The 16,250-nt window shown below is 41.6% G+C and overlaps 1 protein-coding gene across 5 annotated transcripts in view; it reads right to left on the bottom strand.

Annotated features, from left to right (window-relative positions):
* Positions 1-16,250, bottom strand: part of GLCE (glucuronic acid epimerase) — a 54,415-nt gene that overhangs the window by 32,565 nt on the left and 5,600 nt on the right. For 2 of the 5 annotated variants that reach the window (XM_075044683.1, XM_075044682.1), the window contains exon 2: positions 4,226-4,325. The exons of 1 other annotated variant lie outside the window; for it this stretch is intronic. The gene's annotated coding sequence lies outside the window, so the exon portion shown is untranslated. Of the gene's footprint in view, positions 1-3,855; positions 3,950-4,225; positions 4,326-10,226; positions 10,299-16,250 lie in introns of those variants that run through there. 2 more of the 5 variants (XM_075044684.1, XM_075044685.1) reach the window with 2 other exon arrangements.

Raw genomic sequence — 16,250 nt, 5'->3', positions numbered from 1 at the left:
GTCTACTGCCCTACAAGCCAAGTCTGCAAGCAAACAGCACAAGAGAGATTTTATAGGAGAAATGCTGAATTTATTAGCAAAAATTCTTTGTGGAGCAAGTTTTTCTCCTAACAAATGGCCACCACTCTCCTTTGTAAAGGCTGACTATTTGCAGGCTCCAACAGCTGTAAGTCAGTTAAACATTTTGTCTGGGTTTTAGTTGCAAATACCTGCCCAGTTCCTCAGTGGTTTTGAGCTTGTAATCCAACATCATCATTTATCCATCAGTAATACGCTCTGGCCTAATGAGTAGTTTAACGCACATTTAGTGACTTATTTCAAGCAGGTACAAATTAACCAAACCACCTTTTTGCCATCTGCTTGGAGAAATGAATTCCCACATTAGGGTAATAAAATATGGTGATGTGACATTTCCACAGTAGCTACAGAAAGGCACGCTTGAGCACAGCCCGCGAAACACAGCCCACCTCACATCCGCTGGGAAGTGACACAAAATACACCGAGCTTGTGGAAATTTCCAAACAGAAACTGGTTCTTTCAGGGAAAAAAAACCCCAACAACCAAAACCCCACCCTGCTGGGGAAGTGGCTCTGGATGTGCCAATCTAGACTCCACCACGACCATAAAATACGGAGGAGGAAGGAAAGGCTTACGCATCTGTTTCCAGCAAGGGAACTAGGTCACTGGAGAAGCAATTAACAGGCTCGCTGCAAAGATCGCCTTCCACCCAGCCATGGTGCATCAGATCCCTGAAGCGCCTGATGAACTGCGAGGTGGCCGCACAGAACCGCCCGCGCCAGGACGGTCACAGGACTGAAACACCCCCTTGTTTGAACAGAGTTCAGAACAGCCTTCCGAAATGAGTTTTTTCTGATGCTGCTAGTTAAAAGTTAGCCGAAGTCTTAATTAACACAAAGCAGAAATATAAAACAAAAAGTCTAAAGCTCCTCTGCAGTCTAACAGCCACCTGCGTTTTACCAGGGGACTGATAGAGCTGATCTTAAACTTCAGCAGGTGTGCTATAGATGCACAGACCCAGTTACTTAAATATATGATAGATCAAACAACCCAGAAAGACTTCATCCTAATTATTACAGCTGAACAGTTACCGCTGAAGCACAAGTAGAATAAGAAACCATCACAGAATTATTACAGAAAAAGCTAATTTAACAATGAGCTCCGGAAACATTAATTGAGGCCACCAACAAGGATGAGAAGACTTCACAGAAGGGCAGCCATCTCCAAAAATAATCTAGAATGACCTTGCTGCTTTGGAAAGGCAATATTGACCTGGAGATGTTACATGAAAGACAGACTGATGTAGAAGTCGAAGACATGACCTGGTATCCATGGCTGTATTTACCACGACGGTGCAGCCAGCGAGTTGCCCCTGCCTGTAGCAACCCGGTGCCTCTAGTAGCACGTGAGACAAATGAATACACAGGCAAAACGTTCTGCTTTCACCAATATTGTAAAAATTTCTTTAAGAAGTTGTACCCCACACCCCCCATTGCCAGGAACAGAGTAGTCTCCTGAAGTTTCTGTTCAACAGCTGTTCAATATTCAAGCATAAAAATAAAATTAATACTAACCTATTTTCTTCTGGATGCTACAAGGCTCCCTTTTTCATCTAGAAATTCAATGCATTCACTCTTTATTCTCTTTCAAGCCCATTGACAGCCTGTAAATTTTTACTTTATATTGCAGGGCATCCAGAGGCTCCAGCCAGGGTCAAGGCAACACGCTAGAATGGAGACAGTGGCTCCAAAAAGCTTCTCAGTCCTGGTCTATCAAAATACCTTTTTAGCAGATGCTAAAATGCTCCCTGTCTGTATAAACTAAACTGTTCAGTCTATGTCAATAGCTTCTCTGCTGCTGTTCCCCATGGCAGATTAATTATCAGTCTACCCAGATCTTCTCCTTCACCATATTAACTGATGCAATGTCATTTAAAACATATTAAATACAGCAATATACCAAACTTGAAAACTTGCATAATTCATGAAGGAAAAAAAAAAAAAGAAAAAAAAAAGGCCTACACGCAGCTAGGAAATTTTGCAAACGTCATTCTTTCATCTACCACCCTCCCCTGTATTTTTTTAAACCAATACTGAACTTGGGGGCAATTAATATCCAATATAGTTCTAACAGCAGCAAAATGATTTTTAGCATCTCCTTCAAACCACTGTTTCATACCATCCATCACTTACAGGAAAATACGATCAAGACAGGAGTCTATGAATAACTCCGCTTTTTCTCCAGGATTCAATCTAGACTGCTTCTAAATATGTATAATGCCTAGACTACATTAACACATTAAAGCTTTGTAGATTGCCATCAGTGCTTCTGCGGCTTAATTTCATCTGTCCCTCACAATTCAGATCTTCAACTACTTTCATCCTAAAGAAAAAAAAAAAAATCATTCCACTTTAAAAACTCATGATGCTCACATAAGCAGATTGCTAAGCATGTTTAAGAGGATATATATTTAAAACCTGGCAGCAAAACTTTATTCCCCTACTGAACAGGAGTATTCTCTCAGATTCTATTGCCTTGATGTTAATAAAAAGCATATTCTACGATCAGTTAAGCTTGAAAAAGCCTGGGAAGGATGATGAGTTTGACAAGTCAAACAATTCAGGAGTAGACTTGGAGAATATAGCAAGTGATAGAAGAGTGAACGTTTTAAGCAACTGATAAAAAAAATCCACCACAAGGGATTCAATGTGCTTGTTTTTCACTCCAGCTGCACAAAGGATAGAAAAGCACAGTGCAGTAACACAAAATGGATGCTTTTTTGCAACCACCACCTTAATTTCCAAACAAGTTTCTCTGTCCGGTTAAAAATTCATTTCCTACTTCTAACTGAAGATTTTAATTGCTAACACAGATGCTCTTTTCTGCTCATTCAATATGAGAGAATTTAAAACATTCTGTGCCCGAGACAGTCCTGCTGCACAAAGTAATTGGAAATGACAGATCACATACACCAGTGCAGGCTTGACGTTTGTACATCGAGTTCTGAAATAAACCTCGGCAGATTCACAGGAGTACTCACTCCAAGCTGAACGAATTCAGCAGCAGAAGCCTGAAAAATAAAAAACTTACCAATTTCAGATTAAGCACACAAGAGCAGCATGTATTAATTACTGGGCAGAAGTTTCATGTTTTCTTTAATCATTTTGAAATGCTTTGAATCACTTGTCTGGTATAGCAGCTCTGAAAGAGCTTTTATCTTCCAGCTGTAGCACGAGAGGCATGCTGGAAACCCCAGACAAGGTTTTCTACCTTCCAGTTTTGGCATCTCTCCTTTTGAATTAGGTTTCCTAAAGTTGTGCACAGTGAGATATGCCGTAACTAGCAGAGAAGCGATTTAAGTAAAAAAATAATCACTAAATTTAACAAGAGGAGAAACTTGGAAATTAGAGTCACGGAAAGCCGAGCTTCAGTTTAATACGTGTATTTTGTATAGTATCCCAAAGCCCCTATGCAAGTACAACAGGTTAAAAATCCTGCCTCTTCTGTGCTACTGAGCTCATGCTTACAGCATGGATAATTATATACAACTTACAAAAGAAGGTAATTAACACACTTCTCACATAAAAACAAACAGCTAGGCTAATAGCATGCAGACCTGTTCTCACACACCACCTTACCCGGAATAATTCACCATTGATACTTACAAGCGCTCACACTGGAGTAATTTATGGATACCATGGTAACATAACTACAGCTCACCAAGTCTCACCTTTCATGAAATTCATGCAACTACTACCTCTCCAAAGTGAGATTTTTTCACCACCTCCACCCTATTTCCACCCCCTGCATCCTTCAGAAGTTACCAAGCTTACTTACCGTCCAAACAGGGAAAATAAAAACCTCTGAAAATTAGGTTTTAGGCATGACAGCCCTTCAGCTGTACAACAAAAACAACCAGCTCATCTCCGCCCGAGCACCACAAGCAAGCTGGTCGAGTCCCCACGCTAAGCAGCCTGCTTCCCTTCCTCTGCGCAGGCTGAACCTGGTTATTGCCAGGACACCTCCTGTAAACACACAGCCATATGCCTTCTGCAGCTGCAAGTTATTAAATTGGATGAACATTAACCGTTTAGGCATCGACAGCAGGCTACACATTTTAAACACCTTACAGAAAGTCCAGCCCAAGAGTTAACCAAATACAGGCATTTATTAAGCAGGGAGCAGGGAGAATCTGCTCCTTTCTTACCTTAAGCAAAGGGAGGTCTCTGAATTCTAATGCATCTCAGATTTTTCAACTTCAAAAATATATCAGTTGGTGATTTAACGCGATTTCCCTCTCCGACTTCCTACAGGGGAGATGTGGAGAGAAAAAAAAAAGGAAAAATTTAAGTACTTAAGGATCTGCAACAGCCATCAGAGTTGAATTTTTTCCCCTCTATCTGTAAAAATCCTCTTCTTCAGTCCTGTCTGCTCTTAAGACAGCACTGCTGACGAATTTCAAGGCTCAGCTCTTGACATGCAGAATCACTGAAGGATCAAGAGCATAAATGTCACTTCCTCTAGGCAGCACATCAACTGCAAAGGAGCCTAATCTGCTCTCCCCACCACAATCCTACCCAACTGAAGAGTAAATCCTGACATCTGCCTCATGCAGAGCTTTCATTAAATGTTTCTGAAGAATTCCAATTTAAAGCCCCTATCTAAAGGATCCCAGTTTTAGCTAAACCATTATGTAGTTTGACTTGAGAAACTGCACAAGTAGAAGAATATAAACTGAAAGCTAATAAAACAGAAGTCAAAGACTAACCTTGAAACAAATTACAGCTGGCTACATCTGAGCAGTAACAGAGGTTCTGGAATTATTAAATAAGCTTCAGAAGAGATTTAACTAACCAAATTCCACTGCAATGCTTTATTTATGGTATGTGTGCCGGTCCCAAAATATCTGCTAAGGTTTTTCCATCTCCTTTATTGCTTCTGCATATTTCCTCATCAAATCCAACAGGCACAAACCCTATGGAGGCTGGAAGATTTTTTTTTTTTTTTGACAGTATTTCATAATGCAGTGGCCTAAAGTTCCTTGAAATAGAAATTAGATGTCATGACCACAACATCTTAAATACATGGTATATGTGGATTAAACAGAAATCAGGACACTAGCATCAACTTGAAACACCATATAATTAACTCCTAAAATGGCATTTTAATAGTCTCTGCCCTTCCTCAACTGGGCAATAGCGTGTATAATTACTCTCTTATTAGCTCTCTGCATCCTTCCCTTGCATTCCCAATTTAAAATTAAACAAAAACTCTTTTGTTGGAGTTTGCCTTGAAGAAGTCTTGTTTTAAAAGGATTACCCGCCGCTGAAAGCAAACTGGATTCTATAAAAGGAGGCTTATTTGTGCACTTGAACTCTATTTCTTTAGGTATCTAAGACACACCTGGATCTTTTAAAAATCTATTTGAATTTTCTTACTGGATTAGCTCCATAAAGTAAATTTTATCACCCATTAAAATTTATGCCAACGCAACTTGAGCCTGCACAGTATTTCCTCCTATAATCCTCTTGCTGGAGGCTCAATTTAATAAACAAAGGCAGCTCTAATAATTCAAATCTTACTTTCAACGATGTGATGTGCCTGTCAGAAGCTTTCTACAACATAGTCAGTACATTTCTTCAGTCTCTCTCCAAGGCTTTGCATACATTTAAGCCTGCGTCTTGCCTTTTGAATGCTGATAACTACCGTGTTTCTTTTCTCTCCTTTAAAGGATTAAACGCAACCACGCAGACATTTTTATTAGTGCATCATGCACCATTAAATTGTCAGCTTGTCTTCCAGGATTCTCTTTTAAAAAAAAAAACAACAAAACAACCACAAACAAACAAAAACATGGCCTTGAAAATATCTTTACAACAAAATACTCATTTTCTTGGCACTTACTTATACACTGAAGCAAACAAAGCCAAAATCCGACCAACAAAGTACCACATGTATTTTCCTTACAGCCAGGTTGCAGAAGATGAGAACCACTCTGCACACAACATGTATTTTTAAAGACTGCGCAGTGCGTTCACATAACATCTACCAGAAAGCCCTTCACTTCGCTGCCCCAAGAGATTTATTTTTATTATTGAAGAGTTTACCCTATTGCCTTCAAGTGGCAAGGTGAGAACTCCCCCACTTTGCACTCTGGTCATATGGGAACAACTCTCAGAGAAGAAATACAAGTTTTTAACATGAGAAAGCAGTGATATTTTCATCCAAGACAGTCCTCCATACACGAAGGATGGTGCCAACACACATGCTGTGAGTCCCACACCAAGAAGGTGACGGCTTAGGATTCCCTGCAGTTACTTGCTAAGGGCGCTCTGGATTTTTAATACCTCCCTTATTTTTTGTCAATATTTCTATCTGGGAGTGAATCGACTCTTTTTCACACACTGCAGCTTCCTTCTCTCAAACTTTAACCTACCACCAAAGTGCCCAAAATTTCCTTCAACAGGGCTGTGCCTTGGCACAATTTTCAACCAGCCCTGCAACCTTAACTTGAGAAAAAAAACAGCCAGCACTGCAGAAGTTCAGTTCCTGCCCAAATTGAATCCATCTAGAGGAGTCTGCCCATACAAATCTTTTACCTTGTGTCTCACTACCAAGTTTTAAAAGTAATCAACATGTTTGAGATGTTTGACTTAGAAGGCACAAGACCCATCGACACTTTAGATTTGCACATTCCTTTTGTTTATCAGCAGCAGAAGTACCCCTGCATCTCTTCATCAAGGAGAATTCCTTTCTAAAATACTGGTAAAATTCCAGAAACCATTGTAGTCCTGTTCAGCGCTGACGCAGAGATCAGTGCTGGGCAAAGGCCCCCTTGCTCCCCGCTGTCCTCAGACGGGCAGGACCAGGCTGGTTCCTTACAACAGGTCAGCAGAGAATAAACAAGGAGCATCCCTGCAACAGCTTGGACACAGTCAGGAGAGTCAATCTGGCCAAGTTATGTTTCTGTCTGCTCCTGGCTTGCAGGAAGAACAGCTGCAGAGCCTGGAAATAAACCCAGGAGATTGCCTGAAGGCTGAGCACGAAGCAGCCAAGCAGGTGCGTTACCCCCGTTTCTCTCGCAAGGCGAGAGGCAGCTCATGCAAACAGCTTGCACTGGGGGCTAGACGAGGGCATCGCTCCAACAGCAAAGAAATCCCTGCGGGTACCTTCAGAAGAGGGATCAAGAACTTGACGCAGTCAGACATTCAGCCAGCTCCACAAGGACTGCGGTAGGTAGAGGGTGAGAGGACAGAAACCGAGCAGGAGAAGGCACAAGTGACACTTAATGCAGCCCCGAGGGATGGAGAGCAGCTATTTTCTGTTCAGAGGAGCCCAAAGCCACGCTGGAAGCAGAAGCCCAACGTGGTAGCTTCCTCAGGAGGCACCTCAGCAGAAAATCAGTTGACTTGCAGGTTGAAGGTAAAATTCACATAGACAGAGTTGCACATTTATCAAGAGCTTTTACGAATACATGCGTAAAATGAAAGATTTCTAACCATCAGTAGAGACAAGTTTTTGCTCTCTGGTCCAAGCCATCTGCTTCATTTTAAGCCTTGCTCCACTTAGCTTCACTTCTCCAAACTCAGCTTCAGCGCTGAAACAAAGCTTTGGATTCCTTTTGTTACATTTCTGAAATATAGTGATTCTTGCAAGGTTTGGTAAGTCATTAATACATGTACTGGGCGATTAGAAGCCTTTGCTTGCAACCTGCAATTTCAGCACAACCACAGCAGTGTTATCAGATAATGTGTTAATAACCTGCTGTGTTTAAATACGGTGTTAGAGTGACAGGCATGTGCTGGTTTCAAAATGACAAAACAAATAGCCAAGCATGCAAATTTTACACAATCAATTCCAAACTCCCGACTGAAGATGAAATCCTGTTTCTAGAGGTAGGCTAACACTTTGTAGAACACTGTGGGAATGCAACACCCTAAACCACAATTAAAACAGAAAGGATTTGCCATGCTTTTTTGAAGTTAATTTTTTTTTTTTACTATTAAATTAATTTTTTTATTATTTTTTTATTTAAAAAAAGAAAGAAAAAAAAAAAAGGACTACTTGTAACTGCCCACAGCTTGCCTTAGGAGGTACAACCTTTCCAGTAGCAGGATAAGGTTGGACAACAGTGTAACTCCAGCTTTTGTACAAGGTTTTAAGATACTCCCTGGAGGAGGCATCACATAAAAGAACTCTTCCATCTTCGATAACAAAAGTTTCGGCTGTAGGCAAACCTAACAGAGGGGTCAGGCTAACAGAAGCTATAGAGGAGACAAGTACTCAGCCTCACCAGGAAGGACTTGCAACAGGAGAAGCAAGAGGATCTCATCCTAAGGCTATCAGAATACATCCCAAAGAGATGGTCCAAAACAAGTTTAACTCATTTTGTTGATATTACTCTCATGAACACGCAAAAAATCACATTTTCTTTTCATGCCCAGATAGGAGGAGGATTTTATCTCATTTCTATTAAACAGAACAGTAAGACCTCATATTTTACTTTGGTGATCTATAAAACAGAATTTGTTGTTTCTAAAGCCCAAGATTGTTAAGAGAAAAAAATTCTCTACTCCACTTCCAGCTGTTGCACATTTCTGACACTGAGCCACATCCACAGGCACAGGCAGGACACACAATTCCTCCTCCAAGCCGCATTTTAACATTTTGCCATCTGAGTCAAGAATCTGACAGGTTCAAGTTACACAGTTCAGATCAGGCATCTGACTTGGTCATAAACCCCAAGATCTGAATTTCTGCTTTCATACAATGTCCATTACCAACGTGGCTCCTCTAAATGTGTCGTGCCCATCCATCGAGACAGAGACGGACGTCTTTTCCATAACCCAGTGTTTCTGTCGCCTCCCAGCTGTACAGGACGGTGGTACGGGCAGTCAAAAGAGCAACGTGGAAGCTGCAACCTGATGTCTCAGCTAAGATGCCAAAGGCCAGCAAAGACTCACGGGTTTAAGGTAAAGTATCAGCCTGCTAGAAGAGGGCAGAGGAGAAAAGGTGCAGGCACAGCAGCCTGCCTTCAGTGCACTGAACACACCGACATTTGTCATTTATTAAGAGCGCTTTTCAATTTAAATAAGGTGGTTAAAGTGATAGCACCCAATTAACTGCTCAGTAGGAGGACGGCATTAATATTCATGAAACATTCAAAGCAGACGTGGGATTCTTAATTGTCTGAACCCACACACAACAAAGCTGCACTAATACTGTACCATCCCCCCCCCCCTTTTTTTTTTAAAAAAAGAACAATATTCATTTTAGTAGCTGATTTGGATTCCATTCTGATTTTCGCCAATTTAAACACCAGCATTCAGCTTTACCCAACTCCGCTGCTGGTGAGAGGGGAACTTTTGGTCCCACAGAAAGAGGAACCAGCCTGACTCAAGCCCACGGGGTTAAACCCAACTAACCCACACACTGGCTGTCACAGCAAGTCCCTCAATTTGAGCCACAGAGGCAGTAAAACCGTCCCTCCCAAGTGCTGCTATTCCAGTGTTCAATCCCAACACAGCTGATTTTCTGACTGCAATGTAGAGCAAAGCAGTTATTTAGAGGAAAAAAAAAAAAAAAAAAATAGTGCCCACTGAAGATCGATCTCCTTGTCCTACAAGGTGGGACCTCTGCTGGGTTACAAACAAATGGGATTACAAAAACTATACTCAGACTAAATTATTCTGGAGGCAGTTCTGGGCTAAATGCAAAGGACCTGCCCACCTCCGTTTACCAAAGCTGAGCAGGAGCTCCTGCAGCTCCCCGAGCAGGGCAAACCTCCGCCGAACAGCAGCGGCATTGTAAGCTTCGCTCTTGCAGCTGCGCTGGTTTTATCTGTGTCTCGTTTTCCATCCTCATCAGCCTCGCGAGCCTCCCTCACGCAGCCCCGGCCCGCGGAAGCGGGGTGCCAGGGGCTCTGCACAGACCGCTGCTCCCCACCTCGACAAACATTAAGCTTGCGACGCAGGATGGTGGAATAAGAATTTTTTAAAGCGTGTCCCAAGAGAAATGATGGCAAATCATTTAGCCATCGGGAGATCAGGATAGCAGGAGACTGAATTGTACTGGGATACCAAGGGGAGGAAAGCGACATCAGACATCAGGCGAGACCTGCTGCCATCCACAGAGCAAACCTCATCCCTGGAAGGAGAGGAGCGAGTTCCAGCAGAGGGCACTCGGATGCCAAAAGAGAAGAAACCCACCGTGCGCAGGGCGTGGGGATGGCTCTGCCAACATCTCCATCGACCGGGAGAGACGGGTTTTGCCGTTAGTCCTCAAGCAGCCGCAAATGCAACGTGTTCGATCCAAGGTCTAATTCCGGGCTCTCTTCCAGCCACAGCAAAACGCTTCTGCCGCCAGCTCCCGTTTCAAAGGGTCTCTGCAATCCCACGCACGGGATGCAGATGGGTTTGCTTTGACAGCAAAGACCAGAGAATAAGAAACTCCACACCAGTCCCCGAGGAGTCCTTCCACTTTGGGAAACTGTTTAAGGGGAAATGTGCACTACTGTCAGTCACACCAGCTGTTAAAATAAGGAGAAAGCAATGTCACAAGTCAAGCCAAGCATCTTGTTAGATGTTTTTTACGCCGCAACATTTTGCGAAGAAAGCTTAAATCTTCTTGAAGAAATGGCCAACTTTATAGCAGCAAAATTTGAAATTCCCTGTCAAGCAGGCAGGGAACTTGTTAAAAATCCCATGAGCATTAAAATGCAGTGCATCACAAGTCATATCTCAGCAAGATAACCTCCATTTGCTCAAATGGAAACTGAATGTAAGGACTGAAACCAGTAGGACAAGTTTCAACTGTAGTTACTTCGGGAAAAAAAAGTTTTACTGGTCAATGGTCCTTCTGAAGCAAGAAGCATTTTACCACAGAGTATTACAGATGGTCGTTTTAAAGTAGTTGTCACAACAAGGAATAAGCCTACATTTACAGCATACATCTCCAAGCAAATGCAATGAGCTGTGCACCTTGGATTGTGCACAGTATAAAATACGTGGGATAAGAACTGCACACTATATAGCCCATGTCAGGGAAAATGCAAATGTTTACATGCACTATGAAAAACGGGAGAAGATTGATAGTTGGGGGTTTTTTTTTCATTTACATAGGTTTAAAAGCTTATAGATAAGACAGGTTTTTAGAATCACACAGGTGGATTTAAGGCAAAATCAGAATGCGTGATTGACAAGAGTCTGCAAAACCAAAACCCTGTGTGCTGCTCTGCCATCACAAGAACACGCACCTGGCAAATGCCAATAAAGTAAACCTGGCTGTTCCAGGGCTTGAATGTCTAGGTGTGCCAGGCACTGAGTAGATCAACTTTTGACCTCCTGATACTGTGTCTTTTTTATGAACACACATGTCAGAGATGAAGCAATTTAGTAAGTGTCAGAGAAACACAGCATCACCTTAAGTCTTCTGAACATGAAAAACAGCCATCAAAACGTGGCTGTTCTGTGAATGATCTGTAAGCTTTCATTTTCCCAAGCCACCAATACCATAAAATGTAAAAAAAAAAAAAAAAAAAGTATTGAGGTAAGAAACTTGAGAATTGTATCTTTAAAAAGGTGAGAACCTGATAAATCGCACTCCTGCAAGAAAGCCAATTTTTGCAAATAGCTAAAAAAAATGTCACAATTATGCATTACTATCAGCCTGTAGTGTTGTGGCAGCCCATTTGCATATCTATTACTCTATAAATTTTACAGTCCACAAACACCAAGAATACTTTACTGTTACTGAATGCCGATGCCAAGACTCGCCTTTCTAAGAAAACTCAGAACTGTGTAAAATCCTTTGTCTAAAGCATAACATTCACTGCTGGTGTTTACTGTAATTCTCAGCTCTGTGACCCACCCAGCTTAAAGTTTAAGAACAAATTCACCTTCTGTATACATAATACTTCTGTAAGATATAAGGCACCAAATACTTACTTCTAGATGTAGTTCAAAGATCAAATAGGAGTTCAAGGACTAGATAGATGTGTATTGTGACCGACTTTCTCCACATTATACCAACAGGGATACATAACCTCCTTCCCAGAGCAGTAATAAACTAAGCCTTCAGTGATAAAAAAAGCCCTCTATTGAAACCTCTAGTGGAAATAAGACCTGTGACTATTGAGGAAAGCATCTGGCAGACATTAAATCCAAAAGCACACCTTTTCTCGCATCTGTCCATTCTCACCTAGCAAGGTGCTGATCCTAGCCCTACCAATGAGCGTTCAAGGGTTTTGATACTGCATGTCAAAAATGTTTGTGTGCATGCACAGCTTATTTTGATATAAGGCCATTTCCCTACCAGAGGTATGCAAATATACGCCTTTCAACTACAGAGGGTTAAACACTAGGGCATGAGTGTACCTCCCCTCTTTTATCCAGTGTGATGTTATTTTGTATATTATGCAAAGGAGTCCAAGTGTAGCATTAAGTTTTCCATAATTCTTCACTTTTTGTGATAACGTAACAGAAACAGTTCTTTTAAAAGTCTAATTCCCGGCAGGCTTAATATGAACATTCTCCGAGAGTGCTGTTCATGCTTAAAAACAGGCATTAAAACAGCTAAAACATTTGATGTTTGGAAACAAAGTTACCCATCTGCCAAGGGTTTTGGAAGCATTACATACCACGAAAGATTTTCTGTTCTAAAGCCATTTCATGTTAAAGAAAAATCTCTAGACATGCAAAGCTTGAAGCTTAAAAATAATCCTTTCCACTTACTTCTAGCTCTCCCTTGCAAAAGCGTTTCTTTACTGTGAAGCACCAGTTTTCTGTTGCAAACAGCCACCCATCGCATAAGATTGAGTATTTAGATCTACCTTGCCTCTACGAAATAATGGCATTTATAAATTAATCATAACACTTAAAAATAACTGACCTACTTTGCTTGGCCACCTAGGATTCACTGCGTGCAAGCATCCAAGCTATGAATTACCACCGTGCCAATGGAAGTGTGAAGGTACTGCACATCAAGCTGAGATTCCACGGCAAGTTGCTGCACAACCTGCGCTGTGTGCGTGCTCAGCTGCCTTCAAAACGCTGCTGCGGGGGCTCGTCAAGCCTCCCAGCGTGAAGGTCCAGTTACCTCCATCAGGTTTCCTCAAAGAGAAGCGCTACAGTCCGGCTGACCCTGAGATCAGTGGCATGCTCTCATGCACCGGAGGTACTTGAAGCTTCAGCTACAGAGCTGATCTGCAGAAAGCTCTCTGTCTGCTGGGGTGGCACTGAAAATAGCTTAAAAGAAGATAAACACCACATCCCTTGGTTGCAATGCACCCATGAAGCTAGGGACAGCCTTCCAAGCAAAGCAGCTGGAAGACAAGCCCAAGAGCAGGTCGCAGGGAGCACCCTTGCCAGGGGCAAAGACAGTGTGTTGGGGGTGAGAAATACCCTGATGCTTGCAAGGCCACAGGCATCAAGAAGCATTTTTGCAAACTAAAGGGCATTGGCACATCCGTAGCACCACACACCGAGTGCTGGGGGTCCTGGTTTGTCCAGGCTGTGGAAGTGACCGAAATATTAGCCTTTTCTAATCCTAAAACCCTGCTGGCTTTAAGTTACCACTAACATATGGCTGAGCAGGAGGAAGCTGTTCCTCCCACCTACCCAAAAGCGAGTAGCTTTGACAGTTTAACTTCCTGGGAAATTCAGATTTTTCTGGAAGAATACTCAGTACACGAAAAATATAGCAAAACCCACTAGCATGTGGAGGAAGGTGGCTGGCATTGTACAAAGCATGCAGATCTCCAACACCTTGGCTGTGGGACTGGCATATAATGGAGATTTTATCTAAATTCACCTTCTGTACAGCAGTTCCAGTGCAAATTTATCATGTGGGCAAGGAAAAAAACACTCAAAATCAGTTATAAAGTGAATCAGAAGTGCATAACTCTATTTAAGAATAGATTAAGAAAAAAAAAAAAATCACAACAACTCCAATTACACTCAGCATCTTCCCTGTTCTTCCACAGATGACTCATCCTTCATTTTCTTCATCTGTAGAGCAACCATAGTGCTGATCATGTTGTTCTTTACGTTTTTATTATCAACCAGTAGAAAACCTCACAAGCCTAGGGAAAGTTATTTCCAGCAGTTCCTGTGGCTGTGTTTCCGTGGTTAGGATAGCTGCTCACAGCCAGCAGCACCACAGCAAACCCTGGCCACTCACCCACGGGACGGCAGGCTCTTGGGTGCACGCAGGCAGCCCTGCCTGCACGTGTATTTTCCCTCTGAGTACAACCAAACTGTCCCAGAGCAGCCAGTGGATCCCACTGGCAACCACGCATCACCAAAAGGCTTGCTGCCTTTGCAGTATGAAGTATGTGATCTATTTTGGTTTCTCAGCTACATGGAGAAACAGTATATATATAAAAAAAAAAAAACCAAAAAACAACAAACACCCAAACAACCCACACTGAGAAAATTACTTCTCCCTTACTGCAGCAGAAGATGCTCTGATCTCATTTGTTGACATTTATCATTAGGAAGAGAGACATCTGAAAGCCCTACTAGTAAAGGAAAGCTTCTTAGGGTTTTTAAGAAAGCCTACATTAAACAGCAGGGATGGCAAGAGCCGATTAGTCTTTCAGCTTGAGATACACAGTACAGTTAACACAATTTTATTTTTTTAAAAGAACTTAACAAAACCAGCTAAGACAACATAACCAGCAGCCTTCTGTATTCAACTTTGTATTCAGGTACCTTTTTAACAGGAGAGCTTGATGAATAAATACATCTTGAAGTCATAGCTCAACTTCCCAAAAATCAAAGTCAACATTTTTAACAATATATGTATGCTAAAGAAAAAATTTTCTGCTTATCAAAAAGCAGAAGCATAGATCAAGCAGGCACAGATAAGAAAAAAGTAAATAGAAAAGTATTTTCAAAGGCCCCTCCACTTCAAACCACACGCCAGAACCCTATTTTCAGACGAGTACGTTCATTTGACAAGAGGCTTCTGCAGATGTATGACATCTCTCTCTAAAGTCTTGAGACACTCAGCAAACACATCCAGGTCAGCTCACTAACTCTGCTTTGCTCGCTTTTGACAACTGGTTGCAAACACAAACCATGCTCTTAAATAGTCAGCTCAATAATCAATTTAACAATTAATCCTTATATCTGCTCAAATGCTGCTTAAAACAAATCATTAGAAAGAAAATTAAGCCAGCAGCCATCCATTATTTCTTATTCAGTCAAAATAGTATCTAGCCATCTTGTATAACATCAAACTAAACAAGGCAATCCAGCAGCTTTTCAGGGAAAATATGAATGAAAAAGAAAAGTTAAATATTGTGTGAAGGTCACCTGACTGGATAACCTTCAGGTCCATTTCAACAACTCAACTCTACCTAAAAGTGTGGCAAATACCACAAACATTCAAAAATTAAATGGATAGCAACCACCGAGGTTAGGAAACCTGCAGGTCCGAAAGCTTCAGGTACTTAATGAGAATGTATCCCACCATAAGCAACAAGAGCTGCACTTGTAGGGCATGATTTTTAAAGATGATTTTCTTGCCACAGTTACCTTTGCAGCTTGGATGGCACTGAACGCCTGGAGCCGAGCTAACAGACTGTTAACGAAGCAGAGTAGGAAGCAATAGAAACCATTTTTTATTTCTTCAAGCGTTTTTTTTGCAGGAATTAATTCATATATTTTGGTATTGTTAGAAAGATTTCTATGGGAAATTCAAATATACATTAAATATAATAACTGGTAAAATAAGGTCATTCTGTTCAGATTTGAACTTCCTTTTTTCTATAAGAGAAGGAAAACAGAAAAAATACTTCTTCAGGAAAACCACACCCAGGAAGAAATGGGAAAATCCTTTCACTTTCAACATGGAAACCAAAGTTTTAAGAGGAACAAAACTGCCTTTTCAAGCACCAGACACACTTACTGAAGGTGAGGGCAACCTTTGGTATCTCCAAGATTGAGAAGCACAAATAAATATCCTGTGCTTTCACCTCCAAGGGAAGCTCCACAGCCGCACCAGCTCTAGGAGCTCCTGATAAACTGCTTTTGTTTCAAAACTTTCTGGAATTTCCCACATACCTTAATACAATTAAAAAGAGGAAAAGAAACACACTAACAGCCCCATTTCCCGTGCTAGACCAGCTCACGGACACTCCTATCAAACTTGCCTGTTCAGAACGCTTCTCACTGAAACACATGGCCTAAACTAAACTCACAAGTACCCTACAAGGGACACAGAAAAAG

The sequence above is a fragment of the Buteo buteo genome, chromosome 13, assembly GCF_964188355.1.
Source record: "Buteo buteo chromosome 13, bButBut1.hap1.1, whole genome shotgun sequence".
NCBI classification, from domain to species: domain Eukaryota; kingdom Metazoa; phylum Chordata; class Aves; order Accipitriformes; family Accipitridae; genus Buteo; species Buteo buteo.
Note: the sequence above shows the minus strand (reverse complement) of the source record. Positions and strands in the feature narration are given on the sequence as shown.